General features: G+C 38.7%; 1 pseudogene; it reads right to left on the bottom strand.

Moving 5' to 3' along the window:
- Positions 1-3477: 3477 nt before the first annotated feature.
- On the bottom strand, positions 3478-6877 carry LOC122202332 (annotated as a pseudogene).
- Between the last annotated feature and the right edge of the window lie 211 nt (positions 6878-7088).

The following is a 7088-nucleotide window of genomic DNA, read 5'->3' as shown; positions in this document are numbered from 1 at the left end:
ACTTATTATTGATTGTAATGATCTCATACTTGGTAAAATTTTTTGAAGGTTTAATGAACTTCACATATTAGGGCAAAGTGGTATGTTGTATAATGAGACATCTAACTTTTTTAAAGTTACCATAAATTATTCTGCATATAAAGTGAAATATTTGTATTCATTTTTACTGTAATGAAAATTTCAAGCAATCAAAACTTTTTTTTAAAAAAGTAATGGGAAATTTGATAAAAAATAAAAATAATAATTACTATTTATGTGTGTTGAATTGTATTATACCTCCAATAGAGCAAATTATACCTCCAATAGAGCATCCTTTTACACTCATATTTGTGCTGCATTCATATATAAGGTTCATATTTTAACACTTTCAAATCCAAGTAGAACTAAGATATTCTTGATGGGACAATCTTGTGCTCTCTCTAAAGTAATTCTTTTAATCACTAATTTTATATTTTGTTTCAAAACTAGATAATCTGAATATATAAATGATTATATAAGACTTGAGGGCTCTAATTAATGGGTAAGCGTATTTTCATATACTTTTATGTCTTTTATAATTCAATTGTGTCATATATATATATATATATATATATATATATATATATATATATAATTCTAGGAGGAGGAAAAAGTGGAAGAATACATTTATCCATTCATATTAAATATGGAACAATTAATTTGCTATTTTCTTTTTTTAATTTTTTTTAACATATATTTATTTTTGAGAGACAGAGAGAGACACAGTACAAGTGGGGGAGGGGCAGAGAGAGAAGGAGACACAGAATCCAAAGCAGGCTGCAGGCTCAGAGCTGTCAGCACAGAGCCTGATGCGGGGCTCGATCTCACAAACTGTGAGACCGTGACCCGAGCCAAAGTCAGACACTTAACTGACTGAGCCACCCAGGTACCCCAATTTACTATTTTCTAATTAAGAGTTCCAGCTGAGTTTTGATTGAAGTATTAAACTGTACTTATAGGTTTATATTTTTAAAGTCAGTTTGGATTACATTTGTTTGAGACTTTGCATTGCAAATTTAAAAGAGAAAGAGAGAGAGAGAGAGAGAGAGAGAGAGAGAGAGAGAGAAAGAAAGAAAGAAAGAAAGAAAGAAAGAAAGAAAGAAAGAAAGAGAAAGAAAGAAACAGAGCTTTGCCTGCATGTTAACCTATGTGTTTAGTCTCCAAATTAATGTCATGTTTTTCAGGAACATCTTTAGACTGAACAGCACAGTCTGACTCTTCTGGTAAGAAGTGAAATGGGAAGATAGATCTGTGAGCAACCACAGGTTGCTATAGGAAATTTAAAAAATCTTCCACAGGAATTTACTTACATGTTATCTTTCTTTTTTCCCTGCTTAGAGATGTAAGCTATTTTCTGTTTGGGTAGCCATCATGGATTTACTATCTCCAGAGAAGCCCAGACTATTCTTAGAGAAACCAAAATGTTATGCAAACTGATGTAGATGCCATTACCAGAGCTAAATATAATCAAGAGGAATCATTCTTGCAAATCATATTGACAGCAATAGCCATCATAAAGATGATTAAAAGGATATTGAATCAAACACGAGATGTAGAGACTGTTTTCAGTATGTATAATATGCAGACAGAACGTTACAAGAAAGTTACCTTCTGGCATACACTGCATATTTAGGAGAGCTCGTTCAGTAGCGATGAGCTCCATCAAATTAAAAGGAAAATAATTTATTTATCAACAAATGCCTCATAAAATCTGCTATACCCTCTTCATAGCTATTGTATAAAATTATGTTTAACTCAATTAAAAAGCTCTTACTCCATATGCAGCCATTTTCTTAACTGTTATTGTCATAATGCCCCAACATTAAAGGTGTCCTATGGGGGGCGCCTGGGTGGCGCAGTTGGTTGGGCGTCCGACTTCAGCCGGGTCGCGATCTCGCGGTCCGTGAGTTCGAGCCCCGCGTCGGGCTCTGGGCTGATGGCTCGGAGCCTGGAGCCTGTTTCCGATTCTGTGTCTCCCTCTCTCTCTCTGCCCCTCCCCCGTTCATGTTCTGTCTCTCTCTGTCCCAAAAATATTTGAAAAAAAAAAAAAAAAAAAAAAAAAAAAAAAAGGTGTCCTATGGTTATTTTTACATATAGAATAGCTGGACTGGGTGAAATTAAAAAAAAAAAAAATTACTATTGCAGGCTAGCTTGTACCCAGGACTGATAAAAATCACTTAGGGAGAACCCCTGGGAAAATCAAACTTAGGATTTTCTCAGATGCTTGAGAAGCAAACTATCTTTGATTTGACTTAAAAATTCCTAAAATTAAAAAAAAAAAAAAAAAGTGGTGGCCGGGGGCCTGCCTGGGTGGCTCAGTCAGTTAAGCATCTGACTTTTGATCTCAGCTCAGGTTGTGATGTCACGGTTCGTGGGTTCGGGCCCCGTGTCGGGCTCTGCGTTGATGGTGCAGAGCCTGCTTGGGATTCTCTCTCTCCTTCTCTCTCTGCCCCTCCCCCCACTTGAGCGCCCTCTCTCTAAATAAATAAATAAATAAATAAATAAATAAACAAACAAACAAACTAAAAATATTAACAAAAAAATTTCCTATGGGGTTGGAGCTAAGTTACCAAGGCCATTAGGAAAAAAATGAACTTTAAAAATGGAAGGTACAATATTATTCTATGTAAACATATCTTACAGAAACTGATTTGCAAATACACAATAAATGATAAATTTGGTCAATAACTCTAATGTACGTTTTAAAGTGAAAGAACTATCATTTCCTTTCCCTTCTCCTTTTGCTTAAAAATACTGTCTTTTAGAATTCACTGAGAGCAAGTGATTACACAGTAGACACATTATATGTATTCACAGGTAAATTCAGAAAAAAAACATATTTCTTGGTTGCTTAAAATTTGTGTTTCCTATAAATCTCCTCTCTTACAATAATTTTTAAAAAGCGGATTGACAAGCCAAATATGTTTTTGAATGTTTGAGCGGGCCTGTGTGAATTTTTTTTCCTCTGCCATCTTCAGTGACTGTCACAGGAAACAGATGCAAATAGCATCTGTTTCCGTGACAGATGCCACCGTGGTGTTGGCATCCTTGAAATGTCCACAGGGTCTGTCCGGACAGTGATTAGCATTCCATGGGCCCATCCACGCTGTTGAGCTCTGCGGTAATAGAAATATTGCTAAATACCCCAGTGTTTTTATCATTATCCATTGTATCTACGGGACTAAACTGCAAAAAACATGCTCATCACATACCCCTCAAAATTACATTCAAGCATTCCCCAGATACCTTTACCCTAACTATTTGTAGCTAATTAGCAAATTATAAAAATTCAGGAGAGAGAGCTAAAAACGTATATATCCTTAAGGATATTTTTCTTTCTTTTCTCTTCTTTTGTTTTCTTTTCTCTTGTTTTTTTTTTTTTTGTTTTTTTGTTTTTGTTTTTGTTTTTTTTTTTTTTCTCTTCTATTCCCTTCCCTTTTCCTTTTTTTTTTTTTGGTATTCTTAATGATCAAAACAAAAGAGTCTAAAACCGCAGCTTCTGGAACCATCTGTCCTTGATGGTCTCGCATCTGTCCTTGAACTTGACCTTGGCCTCTCCTCAGGCCGTGTGTTTAAGAACAGAGTCTCTGTTCTGTCCAAGGGGATATACACAGAGCACCTTGTGGGCATGAAGTGACTGTAGTTATAAACTGTCACAAAAGACTTGATCTTTGACCTCTTGGCCATTTTCTTCTGGCCCAGGGCAGCTGTCACCTTGCAGGGAGAGTGGTTAATTCCAGCCACCAGAGCATGGCTGTAGGGACGGTCTGAGGTGCCATTATCAATGTTCATCACGATGTTTTCTGCAGCCGGAGTGGCATCTGGCCAGGACCAGGACCGCCTTCTTAGGCTTCCTGAACTTGCCCATCTCAACTGCAGAAAGTTAGGGATATTTTTCTTGTATCTTCATCCTCTAGTTGTGTTTATTATCAATAACAGTGTGACTAATATTCATTGACTATCTTGTATGTTAAGTTCTACACTAAACACTTCACTTATATTACCCCATTACTTCCTGACAACAAATAAGCAAAGCTAAGGTGGTTATCCCCACATTAAAAGTAAGGAAACTGACGCTTTAAAAGGTATAATCCTGGGGACAAATTCTCAGAGCTGGAGCCAGGATGCTGGTCCTAGTCTGAGGTCAGGATGTGACTGCAGCGGGTACAATAATCACCCCGCAAAGATGCCTACATCCTAAGATCTGGAACCTACGTATATGGGAGATGGCATGGCAACGGGAATTGTCAGTGGAATTAAGGTTGGCAATCAGCTGACCTTGAAATAGGGAGATCATCCCGGACTACCAGAGTGATCCTGAAAAGGTATATTCAGAACAGGAAGTCAGAGTGACACTCTGTGGGAAGAACCCAACTTTCCCCTGTGGGCTGTGAAGGTGGGGGATGAGGGCATACACCAGGGAGAGGTGTGGCCTCTAGAAGATGGAAAAGGCGAGGCAACAGCGTCTCCCTGAGATCCCCCAGAAATTAATGCACCCCGCCAAACTTCATTTCAGCCCAATGAGACCCATGTCACTGTTCCGGTCTACAGGATGTAAGATTTTTTAAAAACTGTGTTAAGCCACTAAGTTTGTGGTAATTTGCCACAGCGGCAACAGGAAAGCACTATACGGACCCAGGTGTTTCTTCATCAGAACCCTCACTGTGAACATCCACACGTTTCTGTCAGTGACCCTCTCCCTGGTGAGAAGAGGGTTATCTGTAAAGACCAAATAAGTTCTTGAGAGATAAAAGAAAAGGATGGAGGAGAGCTTTGACAATGATTCCACTTCTCCTAAGCTAATGAATGTGCATACATTTTACAGAGGATACAAGTCATTTTTTTTTTTTTGGGGGGATACAAGTCATTTCTACACGTCCTTTGTGGTCACCTCACACACAAAAAAATCTCTTTATATAAAATCAAATGGGTTATCCAGTCATTGATCTAGTCAATTAGTTATAAAACTGTCTTGTTCTAAAAACAATACATATTTAAGCACAAAACCCAGCAAGGAAAACAAAATTTCAAAGTCAGGGAGAGATCAAGGGGAGCTAAGAATTCAAAATTAAGGAGTCTGTGGTGAAGTTAGTATGTAAAGTGCATAAATCATTAAAAAGAAAAACAATCACAAATCTTAAAAGGGGAAGAACTCCTTAAGTTTCTTGTAAGAAATGCACCTTATATATAGGGACAATAAAAGGTTAAAAATAAACAAATAAATTATACTCCAGTCAGGATACAGAAAATCTCAAGAGACCACCGCACCACACCAACAAAGGGGGAAAGCTAGACAGCCTGAAAATTCATAATTTTGGGGACCTCACCAGAAGTGTGACGATGCAATGGATGTGAAAAAAACTAAATTTCAAAAAAGGATGAGCACTTCTTGAGAGAAGCGAGCTCCACATGGGATGGAAAGGCAAATACACCATAGGGGCTGGGTGAGAAGAAATGCCTTCCGTTGTAGCAAGGTTTTAATGTGACATGAGTGAGCCTGGAGGATGAAAATCCAGAGAAGCCAAACATCTGATTTGAATGCACTTACTAATTCCTTCTCAAAAGCCACTTATCCGTGCACAAAAGTGATGTGATGAAGGCTGGGGGAAGAGCAAAAGGCCTGAGAAAGATATCCGCACAAGATGGAGGGTCGTCTTTGTCCTTTTGAGCCGCTATGACAAATGCCACACACTGAGTGGCTTATAAATGACAGAAATGCATTCCTTACAGTTGTGGAGGCCAGAAGTAGAAGATCAATGTGCTGGCGTGGATGAAGGAGGTCACAGACTTTCCATTATACCTCAGATGGAGGAAGGAGATGGGATCTCACTGGGGTCTCTTTTACGGTGATGGTAGCCTCATCATTGAGGGCTCAGCCCTCAGGACCTCATCTCATACCAAAGTCCCCACCTCTGAATGTAATCACTTTGGGCAATGGATTTTTAATATAAGAATTTTGGAGGGACACAAGCATTCAGACCACAGCAAGGGTGTTGAGGTTCTCAGTATAATGGTATCCTAAAGGTTGGGTTTAGGATGGGACAGGGAGAGAAATATCAACTAAGAGCTCAAGGCTCTCATTGAGCCAATGGTGGCATACTGACTAGGGACCTTCACCAGCTATAGAAGCAGGACACAAAGGTCTGGGACCAGGTCATCAAATTGGAAAGAATTTTTTTTACTGAGAACAGAAAGAAGGGGGCTTCACTGGAGAAAAAGCGACTCCCTCCCAGCTACCCAAAATCTGGACTAAAAAGTAGAGATCGCACTCTGACATCTCCCTGATGATCAGGTACAAAACGTTACCAAAGACAGAGTATTATCTACCCTGAAACATTTGAAAATGGTGGTGCGTGAAAGATGCAACAGAGCCTAAGTCCACTAAACAGTGCTATCGATGGACTCAGCCCAACCCGGATCCCAGTGGCCTGACAGGAGTAATTCCCCATGCCATTGAGTCTGCAAATATTATTTAGTATGCTTTCTACTGTCTTCTTATACATGCCCAGGACACATTTACAAAATATAACATATTTGTAAACAATGAGAAAATATATGATCAGGGGGGAAAAAGTAGCCAATAGAAGCAGATTCAGAAAATACCCAGCTATTGGATTCTACACAAGGCCTTACAATAGCTATTATAAATATGTAGAAGGGATTAGTAGAAAAGGAGACAAAATGTGTGGACATCTGAGGAATTTACTAGAGTGTTGCAAACTTTAAAACAAATTAACTGGACATTCTAGAGCTAAAAGATAAAATGTCAAAAATGAATATACCATTCAATGAGTTTAGGTATGGACTAGACTTAGCTGCAGAAATTAGGGTACCTTAGGGGTGCCTGGGTATCTCCGTTGGTTGAGAATTTGAGTCTTGATTTCAGCTCTGGTCATGATCCCAGGTGACGGCATTGAGCTTCGCTTGGAGTCTGCTTAAGATTCTCTCTCTCTCTCTCTCTCTCTCTCTGCTCCTCTTCCCCACTCATGCTCGCTCTCTCTCTCTCTAAAAAATAAAAAATTTAAAAAAAGAAAGAAATTAAGGTACCTTGAGGACTGGTCCATAATAAA

Source organism: Panthera leo, chromosome D2, assembly GCF_018350215.1.
Source record: "Panthera leo isolate Ple1 chromosome D2, P.leo_Ple1_pat1.1, whole genome shotgun sequence".
NCBI lineage: Eukaryota > Metazoa > Chordata > Mammalia > Carnivora > Felidae > Panthera > Panthera leo.
Note: the sequence above shows the minus strand (reverse complement) of the source record. Positions and strands in the feature narration are given on the sequence as shown.